The 27,722-nt window shown below is 39.2% G+C and overlaps 1 protein-coding gene across 1 annotated transcript in view; it reads left to right on the forward strand.

Annotated features, from left to right (window-relative positions):
* Window positions 1-1,269: 1,269 nt before the first annotated feature.
* opn7b (opsin 7, group member b) overlaps window positions 1,270-27,722 on the forward strand; it is a 59,165-nt gene continuing 32,712 nt past the window's right edge. Inside the window, exon 1 of the mRNA XM_086069438.1 lies at window positions 1,270-1,630. The gene's annotated coding sequence lies outside the window, so the exon portion shown is untranslated. The remainder of the gene's footprint in view (window positions 1,631-27,722) is intronic.

The raw sequence follows: 27,722 nt of genomic DNA on the forward strand, positions 1-27,722 counted from the left end.
TGATGGTATTGCATTGTTTTGTATTTGTGATCAGCACCACTTTTGAAGAGCAAGATTAGGCGGTAAATCTCAGATTTCCAGGTGTATTATAAGGGAGAGAAAGGCCATCTTGTCGAAAGTTGGACAAGTTTGTGCACCTTAAACGCAAACACACTATACGTATAAGTATAGGTATGGTACAAACAGGGTATGTATTGCGGTATGTAGTAGAAAGTGTGTGCTGGGATCGTTCATGGAGGGAATGGTTAACACATGTATAAAAAAACAAAAAAACACTGACATTCAATATGAGCCACGCAGTGCATTTCTTCACGTTAAATTCTGTAGAGTAAATTTGATTAGAGTAGGACCAAATAGACTCGGAAGAGAGTAAAAAAAAAAGAAAAGAAAAAAAGTAACTCAAGGGTTGAGGAATGAACTCACAACCTACAGCTTGGGAGACTGCCACACTACCACCTGAGCTAAAGCTGGTGAACAATAGTCTGTGTGAGGGGGGTAAATAGAAAGAAGGGGAGAAGAGGGAGAAAAGGGGGATTTTTAATTTTATTTTTAACTCTCCGTCAGTTGAGGGCTGAGAGATGCAATTATGATAAGCTATATTGTATTTAAAATATGGAACTTTTAAAATTGTCTCCTAACAATGCATACGTTTCAAAACGCCACCGTGTGGTGTAACCTGTTTGTATGCCCTTATTCTTAGATGTATCAGATTCACACAATAACAATTGCATTTGTGAACCCATTTTCAGATGCAGATAACACTATAATCTTATTTTTGAGGAAACTTTGATGTAAGCAGACAAATATTTTCTTTATGTTTAAATTGAAGCTCCGCTTCGCTGTCTGTCAGCAATGAATGTCCGCCCCCGAAATACAAAATATTGGTTCCGGCGTCTTCCGGGTCGCGCAAATATGTTTTTTCGCCACTGACAACTATCTGGCCCGACTAGCTAGCATTAAACGTGACATTTCTCTTGCCACCCGTGTCACCTTCACCCACTCTACAGGAACCCTCATGTGAGCAGATTGCGAATTTTGTCATTATCTTGCATCTCCTTTGTGGCATCCCGTTGTCCCATCCTTGGGTATTCCCATGTGAAAGGCGAGAATCTGATAACAAAATGATAGCTTTAATCAATAAACTGTGATATTGGACTCCATGGAAAGACAATCTGCATTGTGGGGAAACCACCCTTAGTGAGGGTGGGAGGAGGGTGTGCATGTGAATGCCATGAAGAAGGACCGAGTGGAGAAAGAGAGCAAGAGATGCGGTGTGGAGAATCCATGTGTGTACAAGAAGGAGCTTTAAGTAGAGAGGGGGAAAGCAGAGCAGGCAGCAGAGATCGGGAGAGTCGAGGAGAGAGAGCAGCAGCGGCAGCAGCCCGTCTATCTCGTTCTGCCGCCTTTCGGATCTGCCCGAGCTGAACGCAGCTGCGGGGCTGCTGCTTCTTGCTGACTGCGGGTGGATTCTGTAGCTCTGCACACATCCCACATTGCCCCGTGGCTCTCACACACAGTCCACAGATCTTCTCATCTACTTCCTTTATTGCCACACAAGGTTGACGGTTTGATGCGTTTGCTCTGGATTTGAAACACCAATGATCCCGAGGCAGCACACCCTCTCACTAAGGTAGGCACACAATTATTTGTACCTTCAATCAACTTTGGTTTAGAAGAAGCAGCGCAAAGTGACTTCAACTTTATCCAAGAGGTGCTTAAAACCATTTTATTACTGTACTTATCAGTTTCCGTCTCATTGTGCCTCAGCAACTTTGTGGCTTGCTCCCAAAGATTAACACGATAGCTTTTCATGAGCCCTCAAGTGCTGTTGATTCAATAAACTTGTTATGAAATTGGAGGGCGCGCATGCCACATTGTGAGCGCTGCGCTGCACAGTTGAGGAGGTGACAGCAATTTGGAATTGGTCATGTGGATTGCCGAGCCTTGACCTCTTATGTGTCTTAATGTTCTAGTAGCAAGATGAGGTGGATGTTTTACACATTTGTGAAAAGTCGCGTTCAGCCTGTATAAATTGCTTGAGGTGGTAATCAACGGGCAACAACGTGCTCCCCCGTCTCCCTGTGACTGCTATTCTGCTTGTAATCGAGACACACTCCCACAAATAGGGACAACTCCAAGTCTCACCTGGCTTTGCACAGCAAACACCTCATGTACTGTACATGTGCGTCTAAACCGCGTCTTCCCTTTCCATCCATGTCGTCATGTATTTCTAAAGCATGCATGACTTCTGACACCGCCTAGTGTGCGTACATGTTAATGTGAAGTTTTGTACTGCAAGTCTTTGAAGGCTTCTCAGTCTCATTATTTTAACAGATGGGACACTAACATAAACACTAAAGCATAATTCTTCACATACCTTCACAAGTCCAAAACAGTTTGTGTACAAACATACAGACACAATTGGAACAAGCATGAAGTCTGTCATTACTTTGAAAGGGTATTTGTCACTCCAGGTTGAGGAACAGACACACATAAGTGTTTTGCAAGCTGCAGTATGATGATGAAAGCCCATATCCAATATTCCTCATGAGAGACAAAATATTTGTCAGTCATGCTGCCAGTATAAAAATATAGGTGGCATCATCTTCTGTTTGCCAAATGTATTCCCAATTCCCATAATGAGGACCACAAAAGGCATTCATATTAAAAGTGTTAGCTGGACTTCAAAGCAGAGAAAGCAGGCATCAGAATTATTGGTTGGATACAATCTGGAAACTACAGACACAATGCCAAGTATAATCTCTCTGCAAATTCCAAGAGAGAACACTGACAGATTTTATTTTTTATTTTTTAAAGAAGCTATTTTACAGTTTCAAACAGCGACTGTTTGAAAAGATAAACTTTTTCTGACATCTGCTCGAAATAATATTTCAGTCATGGGAAGTGAATGAGAATCAGCAGCTGACACCGTGGTCCTCAGTCGAAAAATGGTGGTGTGTCCATTGTGGGTTGGGGAGGGGATCCTGCCTCAAAAAAGGGACTTCAATTATATTGGGGTCTTGTTCACAAGGGAGGGGAGAATAGAGCGATGGATCAACAGGTGGATCGGTGCAGTGATGCGGACTCTTTATCGGAAAGGCAGAGCTCTCTATTTGCTGTTCGGGAATACATTCCCAACTTCACCTACTGCCACAAGCCTGTCCAAAACAACTAAATGGCGGAAACAAGTGTGAGCTTCTTCTGTAGGCTGCTCGGACTCTACTTTAGAGATAGGGTGAGAAGCTCAGTCATCCCGGAGGGACTCTGAGCAGAGTTGCTACTCCTCCGCATCAAGTTGACCATGATAAGGTCGCTTTGGAATCTGGTAAGGATCCTGCCTGGTCAGGTATTCCAGGCACGTCCCACTCATGGGTGACCTACAACATGCTTAAAGACTGTCTATGGATGGATGGATGGAGGATAGTAGCGTGAAAATAACGTGAAAATGTGATGACATCGCTTGCCACTCAATTGTACGATTTTCTGCAGGTATTTTGTGGAAAAATCAATTAAGCACAAATTGAGTCATAATTGGTGGTGGCTCGATTCATTTAGCAAGTCAACATCTGTGTGCTCCTCTTGCGCTTCAACTGCATGTGTGTTTGTGTTGCAATTATCCAACCTAGTTATTACCACTGTGCGACAGTACAAAGGCGTCATGAACAAAATGGTTAATGGATTAGTTCAAGGGGGGCTGTTGTACCTTGTAGATTCAACAAAGCAACGTCAAGCTCTATCAGACCAATGTGCATTTGGTGTTTGGTGTCTCGATCTCCGGCGGTCGTATTTCCCCGGATAAAACACTTTCCCTTGCTAAAACACTTTCCCTTGCTCCCTGTTAAGGTGATTACTGTGTTTATGTCATGTTGTTTCAAAGAGAGGTTGAAGATCAAGGCAGGTTCTATCTTCATGTGCAGTTAGGCAATTCAACATCGTGATAAGACGTATCCATCCATTTTTTTCACCTCTTAGCTTGCTCAACATCAAGGGGAAGCTGGAGTCTATCCCATCTGATATGGGTGAGAGGCAGCGTACAGTATAGCGCAGATCATCATTCAATCACAAGTCACCTAGATAAATGTTGCACTAAACTTAGCTGGAGGGAGAGTTGCAAAAATCGCACTGGTAAAGAGCCTACATTATGATTGTTTGTTTGCATCCTTCAACCTAGACGGCTGAACAGTAAACACATTCCATATTGCACTCTTTTTTTTTTTTTTTAATTGAGATCAAGGATGCACTGTTGACTGGACACAATTGTACATAAAACAGGTATGTTTAGTATGGAGGACCAAAAGTGCCAAAATTAAATAAATAAATACACCATTAAATAATTGTGTCATTAATCAATTAAATGTTTCATTTATTAATTAAATATGGAATTAAATAAATCAATGTTTTATTAAATGTGTCATTAATTAATGAAATTACCTATGATTATTTGTATGTGTGTATGTATATATATATATATATATATATATATATATATATATATATATATATATATATATATATATATATATATATTATTTCTCTATTTAATTATTTCATGGTCACTGTGTTGCGGTGTTTCATGAATTTATTTCAGCTGTCAAACTCACCCATCAAAGTTTGGTGGGCAGGTCCTAACACCTGATTGGTCACCCTGCTTACCAAGTCAAGGTAAATTCATTTCAGAATAATGAATTGATGCAGAGTGAGTAGCTAGTAAACACAATTCGATAGGCTGGGTGGTGCTATTTTGCAAAAGTGAAATAGAAACACTTTTTTCACTCGCTTTTCCTGAGGGGAGAACAACAAGCCAAGATCACTCTATATAAATAAAAATCTAAATTAATTTTTTTTTTTAAAAATCCATCACCGTAGCCACTATGTTGCTAACCACTTCGGGCCGAAGCAGTCGATTAGACAAGATTTGAGTGAATCAGGCTTTAGCCCCGCCCACTAACTTTGACAGGCGAGTTTGACAGATAAAATACATTCATGAAACGCTGCAACACAGGACTATGAAATAAATAAATACAGAAATAATTATATAATGATAATTATTGGTTTATTTAATTCCATGTTTAATAAATGACACATTTAATAATTTCATGACACATTTATCTAATTATTGGTTTATTTAATTCAATATTTAATTAATAAATGACACACTTAATTATTCCATGATACATTTATTTAATGGTGTTTTCATTTATTTAATTTGGGCACTTTTGGTCCTCCATAGAGGCACAGTTTTGATATTTGCCATCTACAGTCACTAGCACATCTTGCTTGCTTTTGACCCACCTCAGTGTATGTCTAACTCAAGCAACAAAAACGTACAATTAAGTAGCCCAACACTAATTTCAGGTGTCAGTCTTTAAAAGGTCATCAAAGCGGAATGGAGGCTAATTGGTATAAAATGTTGCACGAAACAGCAGGCATGGACCTGTGGCTAATCAGCTTGACTTTACTACAGTTATGCTGATCAATAAGTCCTCAGGCTTCACCGGGTCAGGTTTCTTTCACATCTAACCCCTACAATTATTTTATAGTATACACACACTATTGTGGGCATGTGAATGAAGTGATGACATCAATGGTATGTTGAGCAATAATGACACTGGCCTCACTGGCATGTGATTTATGCGGCCAGCAAAGTATTCTAGTGTGAAATGAAGATTAAAAATAGCACAGTTAATAAGTTACCACCTTTATGGGCATACCGTAGAACATAAAAGTAAAGAAAACTATTAGATGTGTTGAATGACGAAAGGTTTTTAGGAGGTTTGTTTATACCTATCTTTACGTTTCCTACTTAAACAACTTTATACATTTAAATAAAACACACTTGAAGAGATTTAAGGCATGGACAAATCATCATCATCATTATTATTTTAGTCAGCAATTATTGCTGTCTTCTCATTTTACATGTGAGGAATGTTTAGGCTTTAATGCTCTTGTTGGTGTTGTTCCAGCTACTGTATCGCTTAAGTTTTACTGAAGCAATGCCATATAAAGTAACAAAAAAAGAACACACATTCAGATAAATACAGAGGGAGAACAGCGCACAAGCGATTTTAACACCGCTGTGTTGTGACAGCCATGTCACCCACCACCCATGTGCACTCCAGTTTTCTTTTGGTCTGGTTTAAAAATATCAATGTGATTCCAGCAGTAAGCCACGCGGGCAGCTGCCATCTACTTGTGGCTGTTTAGTTATCGTGCTGTGTTGCACTTTCTGTTGTTTTGCGCTTCATGGGTTCAATCCATTCTCACTTGTTTTTGTATTGTTCAATTAAATTTTATATAAAATGTTATGGAAATGTCTCGGGGACAAAACATGATGGTCACATAAATGTTGAACCGTTTGAAGGGAGAGTTTGCGGTGATAAAACTGCTAGCAAATCTGCATGTAGCCATGTAGCTGCAAATCTCACTAGCGTTCACGAGTGACTTTCAAACAAAGTCGTTCATGATGATGATGTGATAATGCCATCCCTTGTAAAAGTGAGTTGTTGTGAACGCATATCCATCTTTAACAAAATAATAGCGCTAGTATTAGTAAGCTAGCATTGGCACACTGAGCAAGCCAACGTTAACCACGGCGGCTATGTTTTCATGATGTCTTCTTTGTAATGGAGTGTTACCAAAACACAAATTGTGTTTTATGGAATGTACAATCAATTAAAAATCAAAAAGAGGTGATGAACATACATGTTGAGAAAAAAAAAACGTGCACATTCCGCATATCCTAAGGAGCAAAAATTGCCCATGCAAACACCAATAATGTACGTGTCATGCACAGTTGGCAATTTAAATAAATGAATAATTTTTATTTTTAATTTTTTTTTGAGGGGGCAGGGGTGTTGCCTCGACTGATCAAAGGATATGGGTATTTTTCTACCAGAGTCAAGGGTTCCCATAGTTCATTTATCTCATTTACTATTCCAAAAAAACATTTTTTTTTTATAAACAAACTGAAAAATGTGTGAACAATTTGGAGCCACAACTGTGAACATCAGTTTTGCAACACCAGGGATGTGCGCCGGTAACCGTGACTCAGGAAAGTTTAGACCCCACACTCAAACTTCACTGTGTGGTCTATAAAGATGTATTGGAGGCTGCCTAAACATGTCTTATTTGTCATGCCAGAACTGTCTGAAAGGCATGGCAGACACCTGTGAAACATTGCTGCACCCACGCTGTGTGCACAGTGAGTTCTACTGTACGAGATAAAGCAGAGTAACGTTAATATATAGTGAATGGGCATCGTTAGGCCTTCAGGCAAGACATATTCTGACTGACAAGCATCTTTTCCCCCACCAATAGCAGCTACCCTTATGTACTAAATGCATTATGTATGCCATTCGTCCACACATGCGCGTACACAGATGCATTAACAAAAACATGCATGTAATTAGCAAAGCCGACGAGAAGGGTATGGACGTGAAATTAATTGGTTTGCTTTATTGCTGTTGGCCATGAAAAACAGACTTCTCACATTGCATTTAGATGAGACAAAATCAACATAAATAAAAAATAAATAAATAAATCATACATAGAGGAGTGCGGGCAAAGCCAGTAAGAAGCTGGATTTAACATCTAAATGGCATAAGGCGAAGACAAATGATGTAGTTTAGTAAAGGAGGTGAGACGTCAACTTCACTACTTTTGGTAAAGCTCTCCTTAGAGTCATTGCCATATGTTGTAGGTTGAAGTGAAAAAATCAATATCCCAGTTTGATGGACCGTTCTGACCCCAGTTGAAATACAGTGTTTGAAAGAAAAAAAGGTTTTCATTGTTTGCTTAGCTACGCAGTGTTGACAACAGGAGGGGAATATTTAAAATGACGTTAACATCTTAAATATGTGAACTTTAAAAAAAATATATATATATAGTTTCTTAATATGAATGTGCTAGTATTTTGATATTTTGAGTGACTGCAGTTTAGCTGCTGAAAGTGCTTTGATGCAAACGTCTTCCATGGTACAAAAGCTGTCCTGTTAACAAGATTGGTCACATGCTGTACTGCATTTGCAGTCAAAAAATACCTCATCAGATGCATTCACATTTAAATAGCATCAGTACAGGAAACTCCCCAAACATGTATTATGCAGAGAAGCCCTCACAAATCATTAACTTTGAAATGACGTCCATGGTTGCCTCTTTCCATCTCTCTTCCATCTCTCTTCCATCTCTTTGTTTTGTCACGACTGCCCTAATGGTCGATACTTACCCTTAGATACAGTACAATAGCCTCACATTCGTACTTTCACACACTTGCATCAGGCCACATGTGTTATTTAAGTACATATCTTACTGCAGTGCAGTGCACTCAAGGAGGGCAGATCCTGTTAAGCGTGGCCCTGCACTTCCTCTGGCCACCATTAGGTGCCCCCGTTTCACCCAATTGTCTTGTCACACCTGGCATCATGTAGCGCTGTAATTAGGAAGCGATATAACAGTGTGGTGAGGAAGTGTAGGGTGCACATTTGTTCTTTGACATGAGATGGCACAATGTTAGAGGTGAGGTCCTTTTTTAAATTTTTTTATATCTTTGTTAATCTAGATTTGTTTACCTTTTCTTAAAGTTGCATTGTGCCGTTTAAATCATCCTCCACCAATGCCCAGATGAGTACAAAGAGCCATGACTGTTTTACTGTGACTGCACCTATCAACTTTTATACTTTTTCATACTTCTTACTTTTTTAGAGTGTGCAGACCCGCACACGTCATAGTGTCTTTGGGGAGAGGAGTGGTGGAGGGTGACGTCATGCGCATCCCCGCAGAGTAGCGGACATGTGGCGCTGTGCTAGCATTAGCCTGTGGTGTTAGCTAGTATACGACACTGCACGCATGAGCTGCTAACTTTCCAAAGTTGGGATGCTGCAGTTACGCTTTGGGCCAGAGATAGCAGTCGTGAGTAAAATAATGACAAACTGCACAAATATCCTTTAAGTTAGCGGGATAACATTGGATCCAATAACCTTCGATAATGGTTGGTCCAGTGTTGGCCCCACTTTTTTCTTTCCTTTTGGCTAGGGTTTCAGTCCTTTTTTTGTTTGTTTAAACTTATTTTTGACTTGGCTAAATAAAGCTTGTGGTTTTGACATCACACTTTTTGTCTGGCGTCCCTTACATGTTGCTGTCTCTTAATGAGCCAAAGTGGCCATAAAATCCTGAATATGGAGTTGGAGTAGTTCATATGTAGTGAAGATGGAAAGAGAATAATCCTAATGTGTGAGATGAAGTCACTTTAAACAGCAGCAGATTCTTAAAACTTACAATAAAGCATTTATGTATGTAAAAAAATTTTTTTTTACACAAGTGGAGTTTTATTGTCCTTGCAATGTGTCCTCTCCAATAAACCGATAGATCCGCAGGTGTCATGCAAATGACCCAACTTCTTGGTAAAATGGGCCATCATTCTGCCATTTTTTTCTTTTGAAAAATGAGAGGCGCAGTTTGGGCAGTGAACTAAAATCAACTCACTCCACAACAGTAGTTTGACAGTAGCAGTAGTTTGACATATACTGAATGATTAAAAAGAAAAAGAAAAAAGGGAGTTAAGAGAAAAGCTGTTAATTCCTACTCCCAGTTGAAATTTGCTGTCAAACTAAGCATAGAACAAAGAGAATTACTATACAAGTTGTCCTATATGTTTAAAATAACCACACAACATTGCCTTCCGCAGGCTAACAAATAACATTGAGAGCTGCTCTGTTACAACCACAAGCACAACCCCCAACCCCCCCACCACACCACATACCTCCCCCGCCACCCCACCACGACCCACAAACCTCTCACTGGCAGCGGCAATTCTAGGATTTACTTTTAGGGGGCCAGTAAGGGGCCAACATTATATTTTACGGTGCACTCAATTACTGCAATATTCATAGATGTAGCCTCTAGCAATATTTTGAGTTTTTTTTTTTAAAAACATCTATTTACTTAATTTTAATATTTAATTTAGACCTTACCAAATTAAAAATATCGGGTGGGTGGTTGGATGGATGGATGGATGGATTGATGGATGGATTGATTGATTGATTGATTGCCGTAATTATGACTGAAAAAGAAAGTCGCTTTGCTCTCCTTTGTTAATGGCCTTTGCACCCACCGCAAGTGTGAAATGTGTTTTTCTTCACAAACAAGTGCATTCATCATGTAGTAATTCACCTGCATCGGCATCATCTGTTTTCAATCTTTATTTTGGTATTGTAATGTGGCTTTATGAAACACTTCATTAAGCACGTAAGTGAAACAAGGTGAAATTGAACATTTCTTTGTGGTTGTGCTGCACTTAAAAATCACTTATGTGAAAGCAGACTGCTTGTGTATTCAGAGTTCAGAAGTGGATGACTCAACCTGGTCTGGCTTGAAGAAAAGCTGAGCGAGTCAAGCTCACTGATCCTGGGAGTTGGTCATCATTTGAAAATGTGTTTCCATTTACAGTCACTTAAATTACAATTTTTTAAACTTATCTAACAAAGATACTGTTTGTTTCCAAAACGAAAACAATTGTGTATCTTTTTTCCAGGAACCTTTGTCAGACACTAAAAAGCCTATTTAGATGGTCAAATGCCACCTTAAGTTACCTAATTCTTTACTATTTTAATGATTTTAATTAGATAAAGATACAATTAAGACAAACACTGTATGGAATCTTGTGGAAGTTTGATTGAATTACATTGGTGCCTTTGAAATCAGAGTTTAACTTGTTCCTTGACCTCTCGTAACTCAAATCATCGTTTTCCATAGAAATGACTGGAAATGCCATTAATGCGTTTCAGCCTTCCATTACAAACAAACTAAAAAGCTGTGATGTGCTTTTAAATGAGAAAAATAGCACTATAATATGATACTTGGAACAATAAAACATATAAACTAGAAGTGTAACAAAAAATGATTCCATCTGGAAAATCGGTATTGATTTGGCAAATCGTCCGGTTGTAAAGCTTGTTGAATACTTGAATCTTATTGTTCTGCTTGGGTTTTGGAGAGCTTTCACATTCATATTGCATATTACTGGACTGCGACAAAAGCTACAGCCGTAAAATATCAAATTGAAATGTAATCCCACTGAATCGAACCAAATCCAATTGAATATTTTGAACTGTACGGAGAATCATATTGCATGTTTATATAATATTAAACAATTTTGCTACTTCATGCTATTTGTAGATAGCATGTTTTTTATGTTTCACCTGTTTTTATTTATTTATTTATTATTATAGTACGTGATGTCTTCATAATATTGTATATTATTGTTGCTGCCATAACCAGTGCATAACCCCACAGTGGGATCAATTGTCTTCTCGTGGATAATATATTATGATAATTTGACATGTCTTTTCTTCTGCACATCATATTAATTCATGTTAAATTGAGATTAGACTTTTTAATTTCCCCTGTCGCACCTTGGATGGATGAATGAAATTACACAGCAACTGTGGTTAACGTTGTTATTTCTCACTGAATTTTACTCTACAGTGCCTCCACTGACATTGCATCAGCATACAGTAGATACTGTTGTCCTCATCCCAAAATGTGGTACAATTGAGCTTGTACAGCTTCACTTGAGATGGCCATTTATTACAGTGAAGCCACGCCCCTCACGAACGTACAGCAGCACGATTCTCATACATGGAAATTCATATGTGCATGCCTCAAGAACGTGCAGTCATGATAAATAGTCACAAAGAATGCCAGCTCTAGCAATTCTAAGTTTGCATTAGCATTGTAATAGAGCTGTCAAACTATTATTTTTTTTAAATCAGATTAATCACATTTTAGAATTTTTATTATTTTATGCCGGGAAAATATATATATAATGTAATGCAAGTAATAGAGAAAGACTTTGAAAATATTATGAAGCGGTTTAACGCCAACAGACTGTCTATAAACATAAGTAAAACCAGATTTATGATTTTCTGTTGTAAAAATATAGATGTTGTAGCAACACTGACTGTGCAGGGTATAGAAATAGAAAGGACTAATGCAATAAAGTTTCTAGGTATTATTAGTGATGAACATTTAACATGGAAAGCGCATATAGAACATGTCAAATCTAGGGTATCCCAAACCGTAGCCGTTTAACACAAGGTTAAAGAATCAATGAACAAGAATGCTTTGGTATTGTTATATAATTCATTGATTGTTTCATACCTGAACTATTGCATTGAAGTGTGGGGGTGCAAAGCCAAAACCTACACTGAACCCATTTTTCTTTTGCAGAAACGTGCTTCTCGTGTCGCTTTCGGTAGTGGATACAGAGACCACACAAATTCAATGTTTATACAACTTAAAACTTTTAAATTTAATGAATTGATGGAGTTTAACCGCCTTAAAATAATGTATAAAGTCCAATCTTACCAATTAACATGCAAAACCCCCCAAAAAAAGGGAAAGTGAGTACAAATGAAGAGAACAGATACTGTATTTTTTCCAAACCTAAATACAGAACAAAACTAAAAGAACGATGTATTTCATCTCATCCTCTTTTTTTTCCTAATCAGTTAGTTACTTGCATAATTTAAAATGAAAAAAAACCCCAACAACAATATTTTGACCAGAACAAATATTCTGAATGGCATACACAAACATTTATTAAATGCTTTTGCCTACTTGAAAGCATGTAATGTTTACTGCTTAAACACAACCTGTGCTACCTTAAATGTAACCATCCGCTGTCAAGCTAAAGGGTCATCTGCGGTCAAAATGAATAGTGTGATTAATCTGTGTTAATACATGAGTAATGCGATGATTTTCTTTTTGTGATTAATCATTGAGTTAACGCTTTAACTTTGACAGCCTTAATTGTAAATAATAAGCTGACGTTAGCTACAGCTGCTACGTTGGTAGCATGACTTATTCATCACATTTTGAAGTTTTATTTGAATTAAAAAACAAATTAAAAGTAAAAAATAAGTGATAAACAAACGTACCTGTCAAGGTGTAATTCCACACTGCAGGTCAGTTTGCTAGTCTTATGCAACTTTCTTTGACAAACACTACATTTTCCATACTTTCAGCAAATCCCCTAAAATCCAAGTTAACAGCTTATCTCTGCGGAAGTATGCCGGCAGTAGGGGAAATAAATTGATTGATATCTCGTTCCGTCTCTAACTGTCTGTTTTCCCTTTTGACGCTGTTGTTCTTTTGAAATTAAATTAGAGGTACTAAATTGGAGCAGCCCGGAGAGTTTTTCCCCCCTCATATTATTTTCCTTACTGTCAGGTTATACTGACTTCACAAATGTGACAAAAACTGTTCGTTTTTTTTCCCTCTAACTTGCAAACTCCCCCTGTAGACATTTTCAATTGCATGTCCACTAAGTATGATACCGAATGTTTGTAGGGTGCCTCCCACCTCTTGTAAAAAGTCAGCAAAGTCAGGCTCTTGATCATCCCGAATGAGGATACACAGTATAGAAAATAAATGGACAGATGGGATGGACAATTTGTTCTTAGGGTTGTCAGTCTCCAAACACTTTTGCCATCCAAGTATTATCAAGCGGCTTTTGATTTTAGCAAAATTGAGAGCAACTTATTTATTTATGTTTCAAACTTTTCCCAGCTCTGCCTTGCGACCATCCTATCTCATGAGCTCTTTAAAGCTGTCTCCTCAACCTCATTAATTTCTCGCAGCTATTTGTCCAACCATGGAAGCTATTATCGGGTCATTAAAAATATTTCACTTATTTATGCGTTCGTTACTCATTTTTTACTTGAGAATGAAGCTTGTTTTTGTTCATCACTTGCGGTAAAACGTTGTGTAGTATTAGTACAAAAAAGCAGGAGGTCAATCTATAATGTAGTATTTACAAAAAGAAGTACCCCATTTTTCAAGGCTTATTCTTTTGTCTTTGTTAAGAAATAGCTGTTTAAGTATTAATGGAAGAATTTAAGGTTAAATCTCACATTTGGCCAAGAAGACCAAGGCAAGCATGATATTCTCCAAACTGTCTTTGGTGTATGCAGCAGTACAAGGCCATCCTTTTGCTTAGCTGCGGCTTGTGGGTCTGTTTTAAGTTCTGTCTTCTTGTGCTGGCTGAGACTGTATTGTGACGGACGGTGTCACCTGTCAATTATCATACTGATCGTGATGTCACTCAGCTTGCGTATGTCATTCATTATGCAGCCGTAAGGATGACACTCCAAACCTGTGTTGCTATACAGTAGCACATAGAGTATTTGAGAGTTATTATTTATTATGTTGCCAGTGTTTTTGTTTGTTTGTTTGTTTGTTTGTTTTTCAAATGGGGTGTGTGCAAATGTTCTCATGCATTAAACTTAAATGTCATATTGTTGAATATTGTGATAGTTGTAATGCAACTGTGTCACAAATTTCAATTCAATTCATTGACAGTTGTTTTATAACATAGATACTAATTACCTTTAAACGTGACCGTAGCTATTAATACTATAACATATTTATACAATAGCTCATAAAGATGTACAATTGAAGCTTTATAGATAGTTAAAAAAAAAGATTACAATTTCATTTTCCTGATGCCGTTTAGCACAAATAGGAAACAACCTGAATCCAAACTGCCTGCCCGACCACCTCTCCCTGCACAGATGTTTGCAGTAATTATATTGAAATCGATGTTACAACAATAGTTGAGAGCCTGCATATTGTCAAGATTCCAAAGGCAGAATGACATGTTTGGAACGAACAGTTGGTGAATTCATCAAAAGTAAAAGCTGGTTAAATGTACCAAATGTGTAAATGTAATTAGTTATTTTTCCACATTCCTCCTAAACCATATTGTACTTTTATAATGTAATATTGCAAAATGCCACCTGATGTATTATGGGTATTTATTATAATTTGCATGACCTTTAAACATGTTTTACAATGTTGCACTAATCATATATCCAGTTATAGTGCACAAACAAGCAATAACTTAGCACACAGTTAAGAGGAGTGCTGCTTTAATTTTTGTCAGCTGAAGGCGGTTGAACGCTGCTGCATGTACAAAAGCATAACAGTGGCCGTTATTCTCCCTTTGAAGAAAATAATAAGTGTAGAACAATATAATGACACTAATTAGTGGCTATGTCCTTCAAAAGCTGGAAAAAATAGCTGGAACACTCCATTTGTAGAGTTCACTTTTTGTTTTCTGGCTCTGTGACAAACAGATGGAATTACTTTGTGTGTGTGTCATACATTTATGCACTCGCCATACTTTCACATGAAGCAGAAGGAGACGTAAAGCAATAACTCTTATTTTTCACATTTTATTCTGTTGGTAAAATTGATTTCCTCATAAAAGAGTCATTTTGATTTTTTTTTATGTGAATCTTGTGCTGAGGAAGGCATCTCACAAATTGAAGGTTCACGAAGGACATGAAATGTTTTCCTGGAAGTTCGATAAATTGGATCCTTGGATGCTAGCTGCCATAGACAACCAGCTGTTTGGGAGTGTAGATGCAATACTGTTTAGATTTTAGAAACACAACTTTAAGCCATTAATACCGTATTTTACAAATTGGCCATGTATATAAGAATGTTTCTGCCTCATATTGCACTTAACTCTTTGACTGCCATAAACGTTATAAAACGTTTAGCATAAACCTAGGGAAGGGCGCCGAGGACGTTAAAAGACGTCCCCTATGTTTTTTTTTTTTTTTTTCAAAAACGGGTGCAGGAAAGCCTTGGGCAGCTGTGCTGAAAGTATCAGGCATATCTGAATAGTAAAAGACTCGTTTTGGCCCCTAGAGGGCAGCGATGACTCTCTTTGCACAAGGTTGGATGGGCCGCCCACCGTGGGCGTCAGTAGAAGACGTGAGGCGGAGCTAGAGTGTTGAGGAGACAATGGCTGATGAAGCCACAACAATGGCTGACCAAGCAACCGGTTGCAAGCAGCTCACGCTTGAGCATTTTTTTCAAAGACGGAAAGCATCAATCAATACTAAAAAGCGCATTGATGTCGACGATGATGATGACTCCGAGCTCTACGCCAAAGTTGGAAGCTTTGGCGTGACTGTTATGAACACGTAGTAAGCCTCACCGGCTAAGCGCGGCTAGCGCGGCTAGCGCTGCTAAGGCCGGAAAACGCGCACAATAGCCGGCCGGGTACTTCTACACAATCGGACATTCGATCGGGCGATGGAGAGTTGGCATCGACCAATGCAGATTGATGATGATGATGATGATGACTCCGAGCTCTACGCCAAAGTTGGAAGCTTTGGCGTGACTGTTATGAACACGTAGTAAGCCTCACCGGCTAAGCGCGGCTAGCGCGGCTAGCGCTGCTAAGGCCGGAAAACGCGCACAATAGCCGGCCGGGTACTTCTGCACAAGCGGACATTCGATCGGACGATGGAGAGTAGTCGAAAAGCATCGACCAATGCACATTGATGATGATGATGATGGTCACTCCCGAGGTTGACGCCGGAGTTGGAAGCATTGACGCGGCCGTTTTTCTCTCGTCATAAAGCCTCACCGGCTAGCGCTGCTAACGCCGGAAAACGCGGAGCTGCACAAGCGGACATTCGATCGGACAATGAAGAGTACCCCGAGTCCAATGCATATTCATCGGAGGAGCGGGTACAGTCTGATCACGGAGAAGACACTGTTTCTGGACTACGATGCCACCATGAATGGAGTGGATAAAATGGATCAGAACATCTCCTACCACCCGGTATAGCAACTGAAGGACGCGAGGAAGCGAGACGTAACACCACCGTAACGTAACCGTAGCATGATCCTGATATTAGACTTGATGACACACTGCAGTATATACTTGCTATTCCCCGGAAAAAAACGGCCTGCAAGAAAGTGGCGCACGCGAAGAGGCAATCTGTTGTGCAAATGCTGTTGCGTCTCCTTGCACGCAGGAGAGTGTTACAAAAAGAAAAACTGTCGTTGAAACATCCACATATTTGTAAATAGCACCACAGTTGCACACATTTGTAAATAGTTTGCCAAATTGTTGTCAAATTGTTACACTGTTGAATGTAAATAAACGTATTTTGCTATCAAAAAACACTTTTTCATTCTTGGTGGTAGTGTTTTATAGAAGTAAAGCACTATTTAGGTGTTTGTGGCATCATTCATGGACAAAAAGAAGTGTCAAATTCACTAGAATGCATGAAATAATATCGTTTCACTAAAAGCTTGATTTCTCCGTATTTTGGTCCAAAACAGGCGAAATTGGGTCAAACTAACCATTTTCTATTGTTGATTACTAAAGAACGGAATAAGGTAGAAACAAACTTTTTTCTGATGAAAGATGAAAGTCCAATCTTTCATTTGGTAGTACGTGTGTTTCCATAGTCCAAACAGAACATTTTCTGTGGACCTTGAAAGATCAGTCAAAATGCTTAAATCGGCTGGCACTGACGGCATCCCTTTTCTGAAAACGTCTGGCAGTCAAAGAGTTAATGTTGTGTTCCTAAATCCTAATTGGCTATATTAGACATTTTGAATTGATTTTCTTTTAATTTAATGGGAAAAAGCATTTTACAAAATAAATGAAGACAAAGTACTATTTATCTTCTTTTTCTTTTTTCTTTTTTTTTTGCTGATTCGAAAAATAATCCTATCCGTGACTCAAATCCGTGATCCAATCCCAACCGTGAATTTTGTGATCAGTTGCACAAGTTACTGCGGGAGAATAAGACATGTGCTTCCGCCAAACCATAGAGCGCAACAAGCATTTAAAGGAAATGAAAGGACCTGCATTGACTGGCAATAATTGAAGTAAGTTGTGACCACCCCTACAATGGTGCAGCCCTCCCTCTCGCAGCTCTGCGAAATTACCAACATTGGCTCTAACCCACCTCAATGCAAAGATACATCCCGGTCCTCGCCGGGTTTACAAGATGGTGCCCATATAGTCAAGAGGCACTTGGAACAAATCACTTAAACATATACTTTGGTCCACTTGCTTGTGATTAGGAGAATGGCATCTCTTTCAATAGTGGTCTACATACTGAAAGTGTGGGTTTATTCAAATGGATTTGACTCCAGTACTCTTAAAAATGGACCCAGAGGCAGTGACCTTAATACCCAGGCTTGTGCAAGCTGTGGCGAGGCAGCGCTGTGTTTATCTTGTTGCCACTTCCATGTCTTGTATTGGTAAAGCATTGTTCCTTAAGTCAAAACTAATCATCCATCAACTCTGAAGTGAACCATGTAAAGCTTAAAGTAATGGCATCCTTATTGCCTCGTTTTCAACATGGCTCACATTCCTTCACCTTCATGGTCTTTTGACTCTTTTTGCTGTTTTGTACAAATTATTCATCACCTGAAACTCAGGCATCTCTCTCAGAATTCTGAAGTTCATTCACCCCCACACACAAAAAAACCCAATCTAAAACCTGAAACTCTTACATAACATATGACTTCTTTGCAGCTGGCGGGGGATCAATTCCCATTTCAAGGCCGTTCAGATTAACGGTCAATCTCTCCAGTGTATAGTTCGTCCTACATGAGCTAAAATATTCCAATCCCAGATGTGATACTGAACTGATTCAGCATTAGAAAATTGAGACCCTGGACATGTGGGGACCGCTTAGAATATTACTAGTGATGAACAGCACTAGCTCGAATTCTAAAGAATTGGCTTTTGGACAGGAGGGCAATGGGTTCAAATCTCTCTGTGGGTCATCACAAGAGAGACGAGCACTGTTGAAGTCCCTTTCAGGACTTGGCGACAGACTGGTAAACAGCTGTTGGGCTCACGTTGCCTCATTCCGGACATCCTCAGTTAAGCAATTTAATTTAATTAATTTATTTATTTGATCAAGAGCAGCTTTGACTGAGCTTTTGAGTCTGTCTCTTAGTCTTTGATGCAAAAGTTAATTCACAAGCTCACCTTAAGTGGCCTCATTTTGTGTTTTATTTTAATTAATTTTCTATTATTCATTAAGTCGGTGGAATTGAATTGATTATTCCTAGTGAATGTAGTAAATTACAGGAATGTGTCAACTAATTAACAGTTCCTCACATTTCTTTTCAGTTAATAAATGGTACAATCCTTTGAATTGCTCACTGGAAAGTGGTTTGTAGACCCTGAGTTTTTTTTAGCCTCGGGTATCCATAGACTTGGTAGTATGTTTCATAAGCACAAATACATGTACAAGAGTGAAGGCATTATTTTCAATATGAATAATAAAAGACCTCCACAGTTAAATTTATTGTGCTCGGGGAGTCCAGAAGTGCTTCGTGGGGGCTTGATGCTCACATAACTCATGCAGGCATAAAGTAAACACTGAGACAGAAGTGTCGAACGTAACAAGGTTTTTGCCAACGCAAACTTGACAGAGGAACCCTCACTCACAAGCGTGTGAATCAAAGCAATACTCAAGATTCATTTTTAGTTTCACTTAAAAATCTTTTTCTTTTTTTTTTGCAACCTTAGCCTATAATGGATGTGTTTGAGTATAGATGCAACCAATGCGGTCAGCAAAGAGAGCAAAGATCCAAATAGAAGATGACAGATATATGTTGAGTAATGTTTGCAACTGTCCATGAACAAAAGCTGAAGGGCTTCATGTCAAGTTAAAGTGAGGAGCTACAGGCCTCCCTGAAGCGAAGCATCGTTTGAGTGACCGACCACATTGAGACCCATGCTAGAAACAAGAGGAAGGTGGAAGCGGACGTCGCTTGGAACACTGTTTGAATTTAGATGTGTGCTCAAGCCACGCATATACGATTGAGCGTCACTGCTCTCATCAGCACAACATGGAACCAACAGAGCAAAGGCGATGTGACATTGCAGGATCAGCTAATAGCCAACAAAAAGGAGACATTCTTTCCAGCGAGCTTTTTTTTTTTAAGCTATGGTATAAATGTAGCACCAATTGTGCTTTCACTACCCTGTCATGAATTTTAGTGCCTACAGGGTGACCAGATTTTCAGAATTAAAAACCTTGACAGTGCAATTTTGCTAAAAATCAAATACAATAAGTTATCACCAGGAACTATTTATAACAAATGTAATTGCTCATCAATCTGGTTGTGTTATTACTTTCGCTAATGCTAAATACTATCTTGATTTGGTTGACATTTTAACTGCCATAAATAAGTCAATGGACTAACCATTATCCAAGCATTTTTGGTCAGTCCTGGCGGCTATTGGAAGCTAGTTGCGCCGCTCCTGAATTGTAACATTGGAAATATGCGTCCAGAAAAGCTCAGCTTGTGTTGGGTCTGACTGACGACCGCAGCATTAAACTAGTATAGGACTACATTTCCCTCGGTTCTTAGGCACGGGAGCATGACGTACAGTAGCTCTAGTTCCGGTAGGATGAAAACACATCTGCTTTAGCGGTGGGTGGATAGATACAAATATAGATATTATCGATACCAAGCCAGTATCGATATCGGATCGATACTGGCACTATAATATTGATCTCGAAGTTAAGTTTCAGTTTTTATGCAATGCTGTGGTTTGGTCAAACAGATAGCAGGCATGTCACAGTAGCCACAGGCAGATTTGCTCCTGCTCTCCCTCCGCCCCTTCTGTGTTTCGATTGTGTGCCGTCATATAGCATCTCATCTTTGTAGTAGATTGCATGAACACGGACAGTATTGTACTTGAAAAAACGTTGGTTTTTTTTGGTATGTTTTATGTTTTATATTTGTTATTGCATGATAATCTCTAAGATATTATTTAGGTTGAAAAAGGAGTGATGAAGGCAGAATTTGTATTTGTAGTTTTCTGAACCGTAAATGATAAAGTATTTGTTTACATTTCTTTTCATATGATTACTTTGTGCACTTTGTTTAAGAAAGTAAAAAAATATTTTGTTATGGTTTTAACTCTTTGACTGCCAGACGTTTTCAGAAAAGGGATGCTGTGAGTGCCAGCCGATTTAAGCATTTTGACTGATCTTTCAAGGTCCACAGTAAATTTTCTGTTTGGACTATGGAAACACACATACTACCAAATGAAAGATTGAACTTTCATCTTTCATCTTATTCCGTTCTTTAGTAATCAACAATAGAAAATGGTTAGTTTCATCCAAATGCGCTTGTTTTGGACCAAAATACAGAGAAATCAAGCTTTTAGTGAAACAATATTATTTCATGCACTCTAGTGAATTTTACACTTCTTTTTGTCCATGAATGATGCCACAAACATCTAAATAGTGATTTACTTCTATAAAACACTACCACCAAGAATGAAAAAGTGTTTTTTTGATAGCAAAATACGTTTATTTACATTCAACAGTGTAACAATTTGACAACAATTTGGCAAACTATTTATAAATGTGTGCAACTGTGGTGCTATTTACAAATATGTGGATGTTTCAACGACAATTTTTCTTTTTGTGTAACACTCCCCTGCGTGCAAGGAGACGCAACAGGATTTGCACAACAGATTAGTTTCACTGCGATTGCCTCTTCGCGTGCAGAAGCTACACTTTCTTGCCGGCCGTTTTTTCCGGGGAATAGCAAGTATATACTGCAGTGTGTGTTGCCATCAAGTCTACTATCAGGATCATGCTACGGTTACGTTACGGTGGTGTTACGTCTGGCTTCCTCATGTCCTTCAGTTGTTATACCGGGTGGTAAGAGATGTTCTGATCCATCTTATCCACTCCATTCATGGTGGCATCGTAGTCCAGAAACAGTGTCTTCTCCATGATCAGACTGTACCCGCTCCTCCGATGAATATGCATTGGACTCGGGGTACTCTCCATCGCCCGATCGAATGTCCGCTTGTGCAGCTCCGCGCTTTCCGGCGTTAGCATCGCTAGCCGGTGAGGCTTTATGACGTGAGAATAATGGCCGCGTCAATGCTTCCAACTGTGGCGTCAACCTCGGGAGTCACCATCATCATCATCATCAATGTGCATTGGTCGATGCTTTTCGACTACTCTCCGATCGAATGTCCGCTTGTGCAGAAGTGCCCGGTCGGTTGTGCTGCGCGTTTTCCGGCGTTAGCGTCGCTAGCCGGTGAGGCTTACTACGTGATCATAACGGTTGCGTCAACGCTTCCAACTTTGGCGTCAAGCTCGGAGTCACCATCATCATCATCATCGTCGACATCAATGCGCTTTTTAGTATTGATCGATGCTTTCCGTCTTTGAAAAAAATGCTCAAGCGTGAGCTGCTTGCAACCGGTCGCCATTGTTGCTTCATCAGCCATTGTCCCCTCAACACTCTAGCTCCGCCTCACGTCTTCTACTGACGCCCACCCAATCTTGTCCAAAGAGAGTCATCGCTGCCATCTAGGGGCCAAAATGAGTCATTATACTAACTAGATCTGCTTGATACTTTCAGCACAGCTGCCCAAGGCTTTCCTCCACCCGTTTCCAAAAACAAAACAAAAAAAACATAGTGAACGTCTTTTAACGTCTATGGCGCCCCTCCGTAGGTTTTTACTAAATGTTATTTAACGTTTATGGCAGTCAAAGAGTAAATTTTTCTGGGGGAAAAAAACATTGATAAAGCATTTGATTTCTATTTATCAATAAACTTTGTCCTAACTTCCTCCTTTGTTTAAAAAGGAAACAACACAAAACACTTAAAGATTGAAAATTGATTATGTATAAGCAATTCGATTATGCAGCTACCCTAAATAAATATAAAAATTATACACCATTATTTTTTTTTAAGTATCTATCGGTATCAGTATTAGCGATACTAGCCTGGCTTACATGGAGCCATGTATTCCGATTACAATGAATCCGAACGGCCAAATGGAATAAAAATGCTCTATATAAACACTTCAATCGGAATGAAAAGGCTGAATCCGAATGGAATTTCATTCGGAATCACAGGGGTGGTATATTCCTTTCGTCAATCCGAACGAGCGTCATGTATACACTTCATTCAGAATGGCGGGGTTTCGTTCGGCATGTGCATGCTCAGTCTTGATGTAAATGCGTCTTGACGTCATCGTTTCCACCCACTAAAATTGCGACGTCTCAGCCAGGGCTTGTCTGCGAGGGGAATAATAACAATAAAAGTGTTAACACTATCACTGCTGTGCTAAATGACGAATGAACTCCATCTTTACAAATCACGTGATCGATGTCGGTGCGTGCCGCGGCTGCCACGGGGCTGATCTGATTAAACGGGGGAGCATATAAACGGCAGATCGGAATGGATCACGTCACATGTAAACAGGTGACCAGAGATCTTCATTAGGAATGATTTCAATCGGAATGACTAAACAGTCTCCTTGTAAACCCGGCTACTGATACCCTGTGTTTACTTGATACCAACATTTGCAGTATCGCACACCACAAGTCTGTTTGTGATTTAACTGTTAAATTCCTTTTTAATTGGTTTATTGTATGAATCACTATGACAACTGTGTGATTGACATGCACATCGCTGGGGTGGGATCTGTGTAAAATGAGAAAAAACGCTTAAACCGCGGCTCAAACTAGTTAAGCTCAAACCAGTTGAGCTCAAAACCAGTTGAGCTCAAACCCTTTTGAGCCTGATTCAAACTGCGACTGTACTGGAAAAATGGAGATGTCGGACCACTCCAGCTACATTATTAAAAATATTTTAGGGGCTGCGTGGCTCCGTGGTAGAGTGGTTATCTTCCGTCTGTGAGATTGTGGGTTCAATCCTCACTCCTGGTGACCATGTCGAAGTGTCCTTGAGCAAGGCACTGAACCCCGATTTGCTCCCAGTGGACCTAGCAGTGCCTTGCATGACAGCAGTCGACCACTGGTGTGTGAATGTGAGGCATTGTAAAGCGCTTTATGGTGTAGATAAAGTGCTATATAAAAAGCAGTCATTTACCATTTAAAGTTTTTGCTCACAAGTAAAAGCAAAATATTGGCTGAACGACAGCTCATATCTTGAAAGCAAGTTGTTGTTGTTTTTTAATGTTGTTTGTTTGCTGCAAGAACATTAACAATGGTCTTTGTTTACATTTCTCCTTTTCCTTTCCGTCCTGCATGGTGATTATCACCTTTCTGTCTGCTTTTGTGCTGATGAAAATGTGTGCCTATAACGCCCATTTTCTTATCACATTTGATTCGGACGGTTGGGGAATTGCAAAGGGATAACACAATGAGAAGCCAAACTGGTTTGGATGCCACTACAGACTGCTGTCTGGCACGAAGACAGCACTGGTGATTTGACTGCCACATTTGGGCCGCAGAAATGACAGAATTGTTGTGAGGCCAAAAAGTAAATGAAGGAACTGACAGTCATGCAAAATGAGACACCACTGCCGACTTTATTCTTCCTCAACAACAAATATACAACTTGGAGATTTTTGATCGAAAATCAGAAACATTCTAAGAAAGGTCAACCCTCCTATCAGGGTTGGCTTGAATCAAACCAGATATCTTTAAAAACAAAAGCTGTGAGAGGACCTGCTGAACTTGCGTCATCCATCATATGTTGATCGAAAACATATATATTTTTTGTAACTCTTCTCTATTTTGCACTCATTTAATTATATATTTTTTTCAATTGATTTATTTATTTAACACTGATGACACCCTGGACTCTACTTTTGTAGACAACACACATGTGCTCGGGCATAAAAACTGGCACATCTTTTCATGTCAGGGCAAGTCTAGTTTTTAGCAAGTTTTCGAATTTGGAAAAAACATTTTTTTTATTCCACTAAGATAGCAGCCCTTGTGATGTCATCTTCAGTTGACAGCAAGTGGGGAAAAAATTGTTTTTAAAGGTATTCATTCTACATGAAACATAATTCAGTTAAATTGATTCTGGACAAAATATTAACTTTTTACTGCTGAAAATGGCTCAATGAGCCAAGTATCCCTTTAAACCTTAAAAAAAACAAAAACAAAAATGATATAATTCTCTGGTACAGTGAATGTGGGGTTAAAAACCAAAAGTTTCATCGACAAGATCTGAACAAGAGCTTCACAACTGAAAGCAATTTAAGATTTGATGGAAGATGGAAAAAAGAAATACTCCAATACTTTATGTGCTGTATTACATTGATATAATGCTTTAATCTTGAATTTCCTCTTTCGGAAACACCTGCATGATAATGAAACATGTTGCATCTTTTGAAGTTACAGTCACCCCCCTGCGATACACTATAGCAGACCATCACTTTATAAAATGACACACCAACCTAATCAGCAGTACGTTAAATGCGGAGTACATATAAAAAGATCCGTTCAAAGTGAAGCTGATTGAATGGGATAAAAAGAATACATAAACGTAGAGGGCACAGACATAATTGATGACTCAAGGGATCAATAGCTGAGGAAGAACATTGGCTGTCCAGTGTTCTAAATGCTCAAAACATAGATTGAAATAAATGATGTAATATGGATTATGTTGCCCTAAAAATCTTTCAAGTAAACCATGGCAGAAGTTATTTTAAGTAATTTATTCAAATATGCTTTCCCGTGAGTGATGATCAGTCACGGAGAAACATCCTTCTATCTGGAAGCGTCTGCGCTGGAATCAGGCAGCAGGCTGACATGTATTGGGGCAGATGGTGGGTTGGAAGGAAGCAGAATTGCTTAAGATATTAAAGGGAAACAACAAAAAGCTCCAGAGAATCAAAATGTTTGAGCATTGTGCTGTTTGAGGCTTGTTTTTCGGTGGCAAGCAGAGAGGTGAGCAGATGGACGTACATGTGATTTGGTGGAACCTCAAAAGTTGAATACAATCTGTTGTTCCACTTTGGATTCGCTCTAATATTGCCTTAATTTTGCCCTCAAGAAATATTTACCCCTCCTTCTATTGTACTGATTTTCCTCACAAGAATTGTCATCAGATCAGGCGATTAAAAAAAAAAATCTAATTAATTACAGGATTTTAAATTAATTAATATAATTAATTGATTTTAATCTCATATCTGCTAAAGGTCCCCAAATAAAGAATTTAATTTCAATCACAAAATTGAGAGAAGATTTGAAGTCCACATTTTTGTTGTAAAAGTGTGCTTCATAAATAAAATTCAAAAGAAAAAGTTTAAGCACATCAACAAACCAATTAGGCCAGGCATTTTTTAAAGATCCATGTCGCAATATACAGAGTTTTTGCAGATTTGCGACCCCTCTGGCGAAAAGCGGAATGGAAGCCAGCGACGTGCACGTGCCCGGAGTGCCGAGACGTTAGTTAGTGGTAATTTTATTGTGCATTGCTTATCATAAATAGACCCTATCGCATTTTCGTGACGAGGTCTTACCTTTTTAGCAATGAGAAACTAAGCTGTGGGTGCCGTTTCATCCCCTTAGGTTTTCCCACCTACTCCAATATTAACGCTGCTCCAAAATTAATCCACGTCCTCCTGCAACGCTTGTGTGACTTCAGTTTTGCTTTTTTTTGTCACACTAGACAGTGTTATCCTTTCCTGCTCGGTATTCTGACCGTGGTCGGGAGACGCAGGGGAGATTTTTCCCTCGGTCAGAGTCACCTCCGTGGACAACTCCCGTTGCATGTCGCCAACGTTTTGGTGGTCGAACAAAAGGAGCCAACCGGGAGACGGTGGGTCGCACTGCAGTATTGGTTTATTATTATTTCGACACACTTTTATATCCGCTGTGGCTCACGCTTGTCTTTTACCACTCAATCGTCCACACACTTCCGCCCTTTCCAGCGCTTCCACTAATCGAGAGAGAGCGACAGGGAAAAACCTTAAAGTTTCGATCCCGAAACCCCGATCATTATTTCACTCTACAAGAAAATAGGGGCAACAGCCATTGTGCAACAGTAGTGCCTCTTGTGTGCCTTCTGTTAAATTTTCTTTGACAATAAACAAGTGGACGGTATGTGCTACTTTGAACACCCCCTTTTTCTTTTATTAGTTTTTATTTAGTTCTTTAGACCCCAATATTAGATTTGGCAGAGGCAAGTTTCCTCTGTAAACATCATTAAGCACATAATTTATACATGTATTTAAGGCAAGTTGTAAAATTTCTAAAGTCATCTTTGTTGTGTTTAACAAATTTAAAACATCATAAATCATGTCATGCTTTTTCTACTAAGTACAGTCTCAAATGTTCTCCAATTTGGATATTGTAAATGTATAGGATGGTATGCCGAGAAAGGTTTTTGGAAGTAGTAATATGGCGGCTTCAAAAGTCTTGGCCTATCGGCTATCCAGTAATATATACAAATCAGTGGTTCACACTGACTGCGTAATGTATGCGGAACGGCGACCGTACGAAAAAGAAAGAAAATAATTTCTACGAGTCTACGTGTCAATTACCACCAGCTGCGGTGCCGTGCATATGTGGATGCGGAGCTGCTGAAGGAATTACACGAGCCAGACAGGAAGTCAGGTGTCGGCATGAAGGTAGATCCGGTATGTTTCAAAATAAAACTGTTTGCGAACTCGTTTTTGGCTAATTACATAGATTGACATGAGTCGGACATTTAAATAGAATTTTTATTTTTTAATTAAACATGACAAAATAACACTGTTTTAACACAAAACTTACTTAGCCATGATAGAAGTCCCAGAGATAATGTCTAAAAAGCATATCGATGTGAACGACAGCCAAGCGTGGCTATTGTTTACAAGTAGCGTCATGAACTCAACTCTTTAGCGTGAACCAATGTGAACTTGTGGTCTCGTGGGTGCAGATTTCCGGACACGTACAGCTCAAGCAACGCACTCTGTGTGAACTGCAGTCTGTAATTCGTCATGCAGTCAGTGTGAACTCAAAGTTTGTGTCCTGTGCCGCATTCGAGTCCATTTGTTAATGTCTTTGCTCGTAGTGGTGCCCGCCCACTGCAGCATACGGGTCCCTCAATGGGAAAAATTTCAAATGCTTGCGCATTGACTTGCCACTCACGATCAAATG

Source organism: Leptonotus elevatus, chromosome 2, assembly GCF_054856555.1.
Source record: "Leptonotus elevatus isolate MCC_2025b chromosome 2, RoL_Lele_1.0, whole genome shotgun sequence".
Lineage (NCBI taxonomy): Eukaryota > Metazoa > Chordata > Actinopteri > Syngnathiformes > Syngnathidae > Leptonotus > Leptonotus elevatus.